A 14,951-nucleotide genomic window follows, 5' to 3' on the forward strand; every position below is an offset into this window, starting at 1 on the left:
TGAATATGAAAGTTGTATATGTTGTCTGAATGGATTAATTGATTCCCCCACTTTATAGCCTCTAATCTATGTTTTCTGGGCTGAAAATTGGGTCAAAAACAGCCCAGAAATCGCCCCCAGCGATTTCTGGTACGTACAGGTCGCTGCAAAGTCACGCGTCAGCATCGTCCACGCATTCGCGCGGATTACATTTTTTCTAGGTCACGCGTCCGCGTGATTCACGCGTGCGTGTCACCTATCTTCAGAACAGCTATAAAAAATTATATATCGTTGCAAAGCTCCGGATGTTAGCTTTCCAACGCAACTAAAACCGCATCATTTGGATCTCTGTAGCTCAAGTTATGACCGTTTGAGTGCGAAGAGGTCAGGGTGGACAGCTTAGCAATTTCTTCAACTTCTTGTATTCCTTCCACTTTTGCATGCTTCCTTTCCATCCTCTAAGCTATTCCTACCCTATAATCCCTGAAATCACTTAACACACAAATTAAGGCATCGAATGGTAATAAGAGGGATTAAACATAGGAAAATTAAGGCCAAAGAAGCATGTTTTCAATCATAGCACAAAATCAGGAAGGAAAACGTAAAATCATGCAAATCATATGAATAAGTGGGTAAAGAATTGATGAAACCACTCAATTAAACACAAGATAAACCATAAAATAGTGGTTTATCAGCCAACCCCACCAGCATCGTTATCACCAATGCTTTTTTTGCCTTCGTACTACTCCATTCTTTCTCCTGTTTTGATTGCTATTACTACTTGCCTACTTCAATATGTCTTTATTTTGTCAAAATTGCTACTTGTTACTCTATCTCTGCTCACTCCTTTGATCTCCACTAAGTCACTGACATCTTTAGCTATTTCTTTGTCGACGTATTTGTTTGTCATTGTTGGTGGTTTGACGTAAAAGAGACTAATATGAGGCATGCTGAAGCAAATAGAGGAAGAAGAGAATAACGAAAGAAAAGGAAAGATAAAGTGATTTGGGAAGAAGAAAAAGGAGAGTGGCAAGAAAAAGTGAGAGGGTGGCACAACTCAGTGAATAGATTAGGATTTATGATATTTTTTTTTAGGTTAAAGAGTATTATAAGATTCTAAATATAGTTAATTGTGTTGAATTTGAAATTTTATTGGTGTAAAGTAGATATATTAGAAATATGGAATCTTTAAGTTCATTGTATTGAATTATTAGGATTTTAAATATATTTATTGTTTTGCTTTATTTTTGTTCGACTTCGGTACAAGTGTCGATCAAGCTTGTATCAATAATCTCAATTTAGGAAATAGATACGACTCCTCTAAAGAAGTAAACTTGATTCAGGACTTATCGATTTTAGTATCAATATTAACTTTCTAAAGAGTAAATATCTATGTTAATCTAGTAACCTTGATTATAGTAGTGCATATTATTTGATCTTGGAATAGAAGTAAGATTAGGACTCATTTCATATCTACAATTCTATTTATCCAACTCCCAACACTCATCAAAGACTCCAAGAATCCCCACCTATACAAATAGTTTATCAAATCAATTGAAAACACAAAAAACTTTGGATTGCTAAATAAGCAAGAAGAAAAATTATTTACCTTAACTTTCTCGTAAAACTTCTTATCCCAAACCAGGAGCTGCTTCAACATAGAAGAAGGGAAATTTTATTAGGAAGTCAATGAGTTTGTAGGTTGTGTAGCACATCTCTTCATCCAGAAGACAACTCAATCACCACCAGCAAAAAAAAAATCATCAAAATATATACATCAGTATAACTTAGAGAAATGGCTTAATCAATTGTACTACTCAAATAAAATCGTGTTAATAAGTTACAACATAAATCATTTTAATTAGAAGAAAAATATAAAAAGCTATAAAACTTCATTGTAAGTCATCATGCACCACTATATCAACAAAGAACACTCAAGCAGTAGGCTGACATCACCTTTTTTCTACGCATAGCTGAATATAGGATTTAGGGTATATGGAGCAAAAAAAAATTCAAACACAAAAGATATTGGGAAATAGGAAAAAATAGGATTTATAGATGTATGGAGAAAGAACTAGTTTCTACTCCAGTAATCGAAAAAAACTCTACTCCAAAACAGGAAAGAAGATGCTGTGAAGTAAAGAGAAATATGATTTACAGATATGGGTAAGAATCTGGATAATAGAATACTTGTGAAATAGACAAATATATGGTTTGATCTAGAAGATATGAAACAAGTTTCGAACTTCAATAAAAATTTGTACCTACCCGCATAAAGGGGAAGAGTGGGCTTGAAAAGAAATCACCCTTTCGGCACCGACGAAAAAAAAAAGAAAGAGATAAAAGATGAAGATGCGTGACCCTATAATGTAGAATAAAAAAGTGATAAAATTTTAAAAAATAAAAAATAAAAAGATCAAACATTTTAGAAAAAAAAAAGAAACAAAATATGTTTTTATAAAATAAATACTCAAGAAAATAAAAATTACCAAAGCAGAAAGTGAGAGAAAGAACAAAATAAAGAATTATAAAAAAACACATCAAAACTTTTCAAAATATAAATTACAGACATCAACAATTGAAATTGCACCTATAAATGCATGACTTGTTTGAAATGAATGACATGTGGATCTCAATAATTAAAAATTATTAAACTGCTTACCTGTTAATAAAATTTGCATGAAGAGTCATGTCTAATTTGACACTGTGTGCAAAGATATGATAGAAATAAATAATTATTCACTGGAAATAAGTTAAAAAATAAATAAAGAAATAAAAAAGACAAAAACAAAACAAAAGAACATTAAAAAGAATAAGAAAATCATTGGGCATGCATTGTGGTGCGAAATTTTAAACCACAACTTACCGATAAGTACATTAGGTCGTACCAAATAATAAACTCGCGGTGAGTGAATGTCGATCCCACGATAATTAATGGACTAAGCAAGCAATAATTGATTAATTGTTCTAGTTAGACAGGTTGAATTGAGAGTTTTGAATGTCAAATAGTATAAAAGACAGTAAATTAAGAAAAGCAAACAGTAAATGGTTGAAAAAATAGTATGAGAGTGAAGTTAAGGCTTTAAAGATGTTTAAATTTCTAAATTAACATTCAATGTCAACTACCTTGATCATGCAAAGATTGAGTTTATAACAAATTCTAAGTGATTGGATCCTATTCCTATGCAATTCAATCTCCTCTAACCCAACCAACCGTCAATTCCTTGATCAATCAATTGTATTAGAGGGTTAAGTTCAAATTCTGATTTATAAGCCACACAAACCCTAATAACTCAAAAATAGTGTAATTATATGTCACATATCACATTAAATCCAGATAATTAAGGAGTTGTGAGAAGATGGTTTCAAGTTGTAATTCCAGTTACATAACTTTTTCAAGATTCAAAAGAATTCAATTTAGAGTAGAGTTATTTTCCAATACACACTAATCCATAGGATGAAGAACGAAACCAATTCTTAAACATAAATCAATGCATTAACCAAGAGTAGAAGAACAAATACTTATCAATCCATCAAAGTAACAGAGCTTTTAACCTTAACAATGGAGGTTTAGTGGCTCATAGTGCAGAGAAAAACCTAGGAGTGAAAAGTGTAAATTGCGAAATGGGGAATAGCCGACGAGAAGTCCCCGCGTGGGCAAATCTCTATCCTATTTATGGTCCTAATTGTAGTTGACTTAAAACTTAAATAAAAACCTAAATATATCTTTTCTAATTGTGTTTTGATGAAAAAAAAATCAAATCTTCAAGCCTTCCGTTGATTTGTTTCATGTGTGTGGTCCCCATTCTAATTCACGCTCTCGGCGCTAAACGCCGGTGAGTGGGCGTTTACCACCACCCATACAGCAACCTTACACGCATGTCAAAGGCCCTGGCGCTAAACACCAGTGAGGTGGCATTTAGCGCCAACTGTCCAGAAAGTTTTGCACATTTTACGAAGCCCTCGGCACTAAACGTTGAGTCGTGGCATTTAGCGCCACCTTTCCAGAATTGAAATTGAAGTTTTAAGGTTCCGGCGCTAGACGCCATTAAGGTGGCGTTTAGCACCAAAGTGGCAGCAACGTCTTCTCTTGTTCCTCTTCTTTCTGAACTCTGTCAAATCTCACTTGAAGGCTACCTGTAATCAATAGAATGCAACAACAACTCAAAGTAGCATCTACTAGGGTAAAGTTCACTGAAATCCTCTAACAAATCAACGGAATACTCCATAAATCATATAGAAAAGATACTAATGATTCTCACACATCACAATACCAAACTTAAAGTGTTGTTTGTCCTCAAGCAACTTAAACACTAAAAACTAAAGTGGGTTTGATTAAAAGTTGGAGTTCTATTGAAGCTCATGCTTGTCTTATGAGTGGGGCTTGGTCATGAATGTTTCCTTTCTTCTCATTGTTCCTTGAAAACCTGGGAAAGTCAAACCTTAAAAGAACTAAAACCTGGATGACGTTATGAAATCTCACTCTCATTAAGTTATGATTGATCCTTGAATCCCTTTCTTTGAACCTAGAGTGAACTCTTCTGTTGACAACTCTAAATGTTCTGTCTCAAGGCGGCTCTTAATAGTGAGCGTTTCATCGGTAATCCCAATCTAGTTGGTCCAAGTTACTGGGTGATAAGGCACCCCGCATATCTAGTTACTCAAACTTCTCCTTGACACGGTTGCACCACAAGCATATAGCTGAGGTTTTGATCCCAAACATCGATGTCCAGAGCCACTTTGGACAGCTAAGTGTCTTGTCTTAAGGTGGCTTGTGTAACGGGTTTTCAATCAATAATCCCGGATCAGTTGATCCAAGTTGTCGAGTGATGAAGCACCCCTCGGATCTAATCACCCAAGCCGTCCTTGGACAATAGACACCACAAGCACATATTTGGGTCTCTGCCATTGATGCTCAGAGCTTTACAACCATTCTTTCTTTTTGATATTTTTATCATTATTTTTGTTTTTCATACTATTTCTTCTTCTCTCTTTTTCTTATTTTTCTTGTCAATTCTTTTGATTTAAGGGTCAACCTTCTGCTTATTTTCGGAGGTTTATAACACTTTTCTAAGTTTCTATTCCTCAAGATTCAACATTCTTTTTGTTCAAGGAATTTTACACATCATTCTCTTAATTCAATCACAATCACAAATATATACCACCACATGCAATGTGATAAAATAATTGTAAAATAAACTCAACTTATAACATAAAACACCACTTTTTTCTTTTTTTTTTTTGAACACTTTTTGAGAACCTTACATGAGGCATCAGTGAAAAGAAAAATAGCAAACTAGGCATCAGTGAAAAGAAAAATAGCAAACTAAAAACAGACTAAAAACCAAAGAAAACAGGAAACTAGATGTCATGCACTAAACAGTAAAGATAAAAAAATTGGAAATAGGAAAATAACATAAGCAATGCAAAAAGAAAAATAGGATGAAAGAAAACTCAACCACCTCAGTCATCATAGTGGCCATCTCCTTTCTCAGACTGTGCTCCACGTGGTCCTCTCAGCCGCCCTATATCTTGCCTCACTTTGAGGAGCTCATGGTGCTGAGTCTCTTGCTCTGTGATAAACCATTATTTTATGGTTTATCTTGTGCTCAATTAAGTGGATTTTATCAACTCTTTACCCACTTATTCATAATATTTGCATGGTTTTATATTTCCTTCCTAATTTTATTCTATAATTGGAAACTTGCTTCCCGAGCCTTTTAATTACCAAAAATTAATTTTCCCTTATCACCATTAGATGCTTTGATATGTGTGTTAAGTGTTTTCAGGGATTACAGGGCAGGAATGGCTCAGAGGATGGAAAGGAAGCATGTAAAAGTGGAAGGAATACAAGAAGTTGGAGAAATTGCTAAGCTGTCAGCCTGACCTCTTCGCACTCAAATAACTATAACTTGAGCTATAGAGGTCCAAACGACGCGGTTTCAGTTGCGTTGGAAAGCTAACGTCCGGAGCTTCGATTTGATATATAATATGCCATAGTTTCCCTGACGCTAGGTGACACGATCACGTCATTCATGCAGACGCATCGCAGTGACGAAAATTCAGCATGTTTGAATTCGCAACCAACGAATTCTGTGCTGTTTCTTACCCAGTTTGCGGCCCGGAAAACACAGATTAGAGGCTATAAAATGGGGGAATACATCCATTCATAAACATACGCTTTCATATTCACAATTTTAGGATTTAGATGTAGTTTTTAGAGAGAGAGGTTCTCTCCTCTCTCTTAGGATTAGGATTTAGGATTCCTCTTAGTTTTAGGAGTGACTCTCAATCCCAGGTTCAATATTCTTTTTATTTATTTTCTCAATTTAATTTATGAACTCTTCCATGTTACATTTGATATCTTTATTAGTGCTAATTGAAGTATTTCAGAATTACGATTGCTCTCTTTAATTTATGTATTCAAATTATTTTCATTCAAGTAGATTCTCTTCTCTTTTGACTTTGGTTGAGTCATTGGAGACACTTGAGTTATCAAACTCATTGTTGATTGAAAATTGGAATTTTTCAAGAATTAATTCGAGTTCCAATAACTCTAGCCTTTCCCAAGGAAAGACTAGGACCTGAGGAATAAAAATTAATTCATCCACTTAACTTACCTTCATAGTTAGAGGTTAACAAAGTGGGAGAAAAATCCAATTCTCATTACAATTGATAAGGATAACCAGGATAGAACTTCCGGTCCTTATACCTTGCCAAGAGTTTATTTTACAGTTATTATTATTTTATTTTACTTGTCATTCAACATACTTTTTACCTTGATCCAAAACCCCAATTTACAACTCATAACCAATAATAAGAACATACCTCCCTGCAATTCCTTGAGAAGACGACCCGATGTTTAAATACTTCGGTTATCATTTTATTTAGGGGTTTGTTACTTGTGACAACCAAAACATTTGTACGAAGGGATTTCTGTTGGTTTAGAGACTATATCTACAACGCGACTGTTTTTATAAAATTCTTTACTGGCAAAAATCCTGACGTCAAAATGGCGCCGTTGCCGGGGAATTGCAAACGTATGCCTTATTATTGGTTATTGTAAATATTTTTCCTTTTACTTGTTTTTTTATTTTTATTTTTATTTTTATTTTTACTTTTTCATAAATTAAGAGGTTATTGGTTTTTTATTTAGTTATTAAAAATTTTTCAAAAATTTATTCTTCATGTTCATCTTGACCTTCAAGTTGTTCTTAGTTGTTTTCTTCGTTTTGATCTAAAAATTTTAAGTTTGGTGTCATTTTATTGTTTTTCTCTTTCCTCATTAAATTCAAAAATCCAAAATTTTAAAAAAAAAATTCAAATTCAAATTTCAAAATTTCAAATTTTAATTTTCAAAATTCAAATTTAAAAAATTTCAAAATTCAAATTTTTTTCAAAAAATCATATCTTTTTCAAAAATCTTATCTTATCTTATTTCAAAAATCAAATTTCAAAATTCAAATTTTAAATTTCATAATTTAATTTTCAAATTCAAAATTTAAATAACCTTTTAATTTAAATTTGTTTTTACTTTTGTTTTTAATTTTTATTTACTACTATGAACTCTCACCCCTTTGGCTATGAGTCTGGTTACAATTATGTTGCAGGAAGAAGAAATTACAACGAGAACAGGCATCAAGGTTGGAACAATCAAAGATGGGAGGAGCCACAAGGATTTGATAAACCCTCATGGCAACAACCACCTCCAATGGACTATCAACAACCACCACCATATGCCTATGAACCCTTTCCTCAACATGACTTTGGACCACCATACTCACAAGCCCCTTTCTGCCATTCACCTCCATACGACCCTAACCCACATCCACCATACCAACCACCCTATGAACCGAATGAGCTGTACATAGATCCACCCCAACCTCCATTGGATAACAATACACTGCTCTCTAACATCATTGGTCTCACCTCTACACTCCAAAATCTTATATCCCGCATGAACCAACCCTCTACCTCCAATATTCAATCCTCAAGCTCTAATGCACTTCCTTTTCACCCACAGAATGATCTCTCCATCCCATCACCACCATCCATGGAAGAGCACCCACATCCATCAATCCAAGAGCAAGATGATCCCAATTATGCTATTGATATGGAACAGGAAAGAAGAAATCATCTTCGCGAATCCATACTTCATAAAGAGCTAGAGGAGGCCCTACGGGTAAAGGTAGGAGAGATCCTTGAAGATGAAAGAATAGTTGAAAGGAGTTGTCATGAAAAGAAAATCATCGAGAATGAGTACGATTTTATACTTAAACAACTGGACAAAGCAGCAATTATTAAAAAGGAAGAAGTGGTTGCAGACTTAAGAGATGTTGTACCTCCATTGGAAAGTCCAGTCACAGAGCCTCCTTCCATGCCCTTGGTGAGCAATGAAAAAGAGATTGAATTGGAAGAAAGCTACCAAGAGGAAGAGGTTAATATTGAAGAAATTTGCAAAGAGGTGGAAGTTGTCAAAGAGCAGAAGGGAGTGGAGCTTGAAATCACCTTGCCAAAGTTATTAGAGACCCCTCCCCCTAAGTTGCCATCATCCTTCACAACATTCAAGTGGGTAAAATTCATATCCCTTAGCTTTCTAATCCCACTTGAATATGGGCTACCGGAGACGGATGGTCAACTTAGAGCTCTTTGTGGCATAAAGAGTAAGAGGAAGATGGTCAGTGGTAAGAATTGTTCTGCAAGGTTCATTATGGTTGGAAGCTTTAAGTTTAAACGCAAAGGTTGGTGTAGAGCTCAACTGCATGGGTCTAGGAAGTTGTTTGGCCGCTTTAGTGAGAATTCAGATTGCTTGCTACCCGGATGGAATAATAATGATCAACAAGAAGACGGGTGCAAAAGCAAGATTTGGGACCCCGGAATTCAATCTAGAAATCAGCACTCTTGGGGCCTTGTCACTTGCTTTAACTTACTTGAAGGCTTTCTGCGCCTAGTTTGGGATCTCGAAGGATATTGGAATCACAAACATTGGTGAAGATTCCTGAATGAGTTCAAGCACAAGCCACCATAACAGGAATCTCACCAAATGTCCAACTTAAGGACTTTAACTAAAAGTGATAGGTGGGAGACAACCCACCATGGTATGATCATTCCTTTTTCATTCTTATTTAGTTTTATTTGTTTTCGAGTTTTATTTTATTTTATTATATTGAACCTGGAGTTTTGCATCACATTCATATTAACACTGCATTCTGCATTTTTTTCAAATTAAAAAAAAAAGAAGCATGCACGCGACGCGACAGCGTCGCTGACGCGTCCGCGTCACCAGTGCAATGGGAAGGAAAGAAAACAAACAGAAAGTCACGCGAGAGCGTGGCTGGAGGCGTGCCAATGACACAAATTGTCCCACGCGACCGCGTTGCTAACGCGACCATGTCATATGGGAATATTGGCCTCCCACGCGACCACGTGCCCCACGCGGCCGCGTGACCTGAAAATCGACGTCAACAGGGTGCATGGCCGAAAGATGAGCTGGAGTATCACAAGCGGCGCACAGAATAACCAGATCAGCCAATTTCCTTATCTTTTCTTCTCTAATCCTAATTTTTCTATCTTTTCTAATTTCTTTCTTCTTCTTTCATCTTTCTTTCTCTTCTTCTCCCCCTCTACTCTTCTATCCCTTTAGATTAATGCATTTTTTTGTTCCTTCCTTTTGATTTCTTTTTCAATTCTTTTTCATGCATTTTTATGTTGGTGTTGGAGTTTTATTTAAATAGTACCTTATTTCATTTGAGCATGAGGCTATTCTGAGGAGAAATTTGACAATTGACATTTACTTATGGCTCTCATATACATTTGGATTACATTATTTTCATCCCTATTTTAATTTGCACACCCAATGTATTTGGGATTATCATTCACAATTGTCATCATTACACATGCTCTTTAATTTGGCACATTTATTACTTGATGCTTGAGCTATGCTTCTCATGTCTATTATTTGCATGTTTTTACCCTCTTGCATCTAATTATTTTGAATTGCCCTTTTTAATCTTTATTGTTGTCTTCCCTACATGTTGTAGCTACCATGTAGATGGACTATCATCTTTCCTTTGGCATTCCTTATCACTTGGAATTTCCTCCCTTCCGGTCTTAGTTTTCTATATTTCACACTCTTCCTTTTTCTTCTTCCTTAGGCATGGGTACCAAGAAAGGAAAAAAGAGAAGGCCACTGACAAGACACCAGCAAGGAAAGGAACCAAGAGATCTCCAACTAAGGCACCTCCATCTACAAGCGTCAGTTGGAGCAACCCGTCCACCTGCACATCTCAGCATGCACTGAGGACGGTGCAATCTTTAAGTGTGGGGAGGTCGATACCGATCTCCATGGGGTAGTTATTTCCTGACTCAATACCAAATTTTTTATTTTATTTGTTTGTTCATTGTTGCATTTGCATGTTTGATTGCATATTTGTTTAATTTTGTGCATATTTTACCACTTAGTTGAAGAAATATTTTCTTTTTCAATAAATTTTTTATAGCATTTCACTAATTTGAATAAAATTTTTGTTACACTTGTTTGAAGAGATATTATTTTGAAACATGGTTTAGAGCTCGAACACACAAAACCTGTGAGATTTTTGAGCCTATTTGAATTGGTTGCATTTTATCAACCAATATTTTATTTTTTTTAGTGTGTATTTTTCTCTCTAAAATTGTGATCTTTGTCTTGCTTAATTCTATATTTCCATGGTTTGATGTATGCATACACTTACATGATTGAGGCCTTTGTTTCAATGAGCTTACATACCCATATGGCCTTACCCTTTCATTATTCTTTGCAAATCAATGTTGAGCCTATTATACCCCTTTGTTCTTTACTTTAGCACATCATTAACTCTAAGCGGAAAACAATAATGTCCTTAATTTGAATTCTTAGTTAGCTTAGACTAGTGAGAGTGCTCATGAATTAAGTATGAAAAAAGTTGAATTTGGAAACATTTGGTTTGAGAATTGAGTATGTTAGAATTTTCTGAAAATGTGAAAAAAAAATGTTTAGGACATGATTCATGCATCCAATAATCTAATCATATGCATTGAGAAAAATAAAAAGAAAAGAAAAAAATAATATAATATAAAAAAAAAAAGAGAAAGGAGAAAAAAAAAGAAGAAAAAGAAGAGAAAATGAGCAAATAAGTAAAACGGGACAAAATGCCCCAAAGTAAGTGGTGAAAATAATGCATATGTACTGTACTTGAAATTAGAATGCATGAATATGTGGAAAATATGGTTGATGGATAGTTAGCTTTTGTATTGTGATTACCTGGATTGTCTAAAGTTAGGTGGAAAGTTTAAGTTAATTAAGGATTCAGATTTTAGTCCACTTGGCCAAATACAATCCTACCTTGACCATAACCCCATTACAACCATTAAAAGACCTCTTGATATGTGTATCTGTACATTAAATTTTTGTTGATTGTTAGATGAAGAGCAAGCCTTAGAAAGCAAGGTTAGTAGAGAATTGAGAGAATCGAACCTAAAACACTTGAATGATTAGAGTGTATATACTTCCAGTGAGGGTTCGATGCTCGATTCTTTGTTCCCGGCTTTCATGAGCTATCTTCTTCTTACAAGTCTATTTGTACTTCATTTTTATGATTTGAATTAGTGAAATTCAGTTCATGTTTGTTCTTAAAAGATTTGTTTACTTTTAACCAAGTAGGTAGAAACATTTTGCATGTAGTTGCATTCATATAGATAGGTTACATTTCATACATTCTACCATTCTTCTTCATCTTTATAGCTTCTCTTGAACTTAGCATGAGGACATGCTAATGTTTAAGTGTGGAGAGGTTGATAAACCACTATTTTATGGTTTATATTGTGCTCAATTGAGTTGATTTTATCAACTCTTTACCCACTTATTCATAATATTTGCATGGTTTTATATTTCCTTCCTAATTTTATGGGTAAAAAACCCAAATGAGCCAAGGGGAGCTCATTTTTACCCAAATCCGCCAAAACAAATTTTAATACATCAATCCACCAGAACACATTTTTATATAATTCGAATCAATAGGATTCGAATTAGCTTTGCACATAATTCGAATTATGACCAAATACTCTTCCCACGTAGTTCGAATCAATTAGATTCGAATTAGGCATGCAAGGTTCGAATTATATCAATTCGAATTACATAGAGCACGTGGCTTAGGGGAGTTCGAGTCGAGTTGATTCGAATTACTTTCATATTGTAATTCAAAGTAATTATCCTTTGTGGCATATACAGTGATTATTGATAAATTATCTTTCAACCAGAGTTTCAAAGTTCGAATGAGATCGTCAAATTTAATTGATATCTCTAATACGGTCGCTAGAAAATCCTAAAAACGAGAGAGCTCAAAAACTGATAGAAATTTGTGATATATTAGTTAAAAATGATAGTAATTGGTGTGTGAAAAGAGACACCAAGGTACTTTATTTTATTTTTTATCTTTAATTGCTCTTAAATTATTTTTCAATTATTATTCAGATAATAAAAATTCTAAGATGATAATTATTGACTCATTGTTTTTATGATTAACTAATATTTTGGTTTGTTTTTGTTATATAGTTATAAAAGGGTACGAGGGTTGGTTATCTGAAGAGGAATATCATTGTTGATCTGACTGAATTTTAAGAAAAATACTAGGAAGAAAATCTTAAGAAGAAGAGAGCTGAAAAATTAATAGATGTGCTCGTTGAAATGAGAGATTGAAAGCATACGAACAAATTCAAAATTCTAACCTAATTTATTGGAAATGGTGATTGGATTTGAGAGGAATTATGGTTTTAAAATTGGAGAAGAAGAGGTGTATTTGGTGCAGATTATGAAAATGACACTACTATCAAGTTTCAAGAGAAACATCGCATCAATTGAAAAAAAAGAGAAGATAATGTAAATCTTGGAACTCTGGTAGAAGAATAATTTATGATAATTTATGAATAATCACGGTATATGTCACAAGGGGTAATTTACCCTTTATTTTAGAAATGGTAGAGTAAAATTCACCTATTTTTTATTATGTAATAAATTTATGTATTAATTATTTAGCTTACTAATATTTTTTACTAAACCAATTTAATATTATACTCTCGAGTCTTTGTATTTTTTAAATTAGATTTTATATAATTACCACTATATCTATTTTTTAAAAATCATTTATTTTTTAATATTAACATATTTAATATTTATATTATTATATAAAATAATAATAATGACTTACGTAACTATGTTTTAGTAATTACATTCTGCATTTTAAATTTTTTAATAAAAAATACTTATTTTTTTAATTTATATTTTTAAAATTTTTTTATAAAAATATTTTTTAAAGACTTTGATACATTTCGAATTATTTTGAATTGCAATATGAAAGTAATTCGAATAAACTCGATTCGAACTCCCCTAAACCACGTGCTCTATGTAATTCGAATTGATATAATTCGAACCTTGCATGCTTAATTCGAATCTAATTTATTCGAACTACGTGGAAAGAGTATTTGGTGATAATTCGAATTGATTCAATTCGAATTATGTGCAAAGCTAATTCGAATCCTATTGATTCGAATTATATAAAAATGTGTTCTGGTGGATTGATGTATCAAAATTTGTTTTGGCGGATTTGAGTAAAAATGAGCTCTCCTTGGCTCATTTGGGTTTTTTACCCTAATTTTATTCTATAATTGGAAACTTGCTTCCCGAGCCTTTTAATTACCAAAAATTAATTTCCCCTTATCACCATTAGATGCCTAGATATGTGTGTTAAGTGTTTTCAGGGATTACAGGGCAGGAATGGCTCAGAGGATGGAAAAGAAGCATGAAAAAGTGGAAGGAATACAAGAAGTTGGAGAAATTGCTAAGCTGTCAGCCTGACCTCTTCGCACTCAAACGGCTATAACTTGAGCTACAAAGGTTCAAACGATGCAGTTCCAGTTGCGTTGGAAAGCTAACGTCCGGGGCTTCGATTCGATATATAATATGTCATAGTTTCCCTGACGCTAGGTAATGCGATTGCGTCATTCATGCGGACGCATCGCAGTGACAAAAATTCAGCATATTTGAATTCGCAACCAGCGAATTCTGGACTATTTTTGACCCAGTTTGCGTCCTGAAAAACACAGATTAGAGGCTATAAAGTGGGGGAATACATCCATTCATAAACATATGGTTTCATATTCACAATTTTAGGATTTAGATGTAGTTTTTAGAGAGAGAGGTTCTCTCCTCTCTCTTAGGATTAGGATTTAGGATTCCTCTTAGTTTTAGGAGTGACACTCAATCCCAGGTTCAATGTTCTTTTTATTTATTTTCTTAATTTAATTTATGAACTCTTTCATGTTACATTTGATATCTTTATTAGTGCTAATTGAAGTATTTCAGAATTACGATTGCTCTCTTTAATTTATGTATTCAAATTATTTTCATTCAAGTAGATTCTCTTCTCTTTTGACTTTGGTTGAGTCATTAGAGACACTTGAGTTATCAAACTCATTGTTGACTAAAAATTGGAATTTTTCAAGAATTAATTCGAGTTTCAATAACTCTAGCCTTTCCCAAGGAAAGACTAGGACCTGAGGAATAAAAATTAATTCATCCACTTAACTTACCTTCATAGTTAGAGGTTAACAAAGTGGGAGAAAAATCCAATTCTCATTACAATTGATAAGGATAACCAGGATAGAACTTCCAGTCCTTATACCTTGCCAAGAGTTTATTTTACAGTTATTATTATTTTATTTTACTTGTCATTCAACATATTTTTTACCTTGATCCAAAACCCCAATTTACAACTCATAACCAATAATAAGAACATACCTCCCTGCAATTCCTTGAGAAGACGACCCGAGGTTTAAATACTTCGGTTATCAATTTATTTAGGGGTTTGTTACTTGTGACAACCAAAACGTTTGTACGAAGGTATTTCTGTTGGTTTAGAGACTATATCTACAACGCGACTGTTTTTATAAAATTCTTT

Source organism: Arachis ipaensis, chromosome B5, assembly GCF_059453495.1.
Source record: "Arachis ipaensis isolate K30076 ecotype BB chromosome B5, ASM5945349v1, whole genome shotgun sequence".
Lineage (NCBI taxonomy): Eukaryota > Viridiplantae > Streptophyta > Magnoliopsida > Fabales > Fabaceae > Arachis > Arachis ipaensis.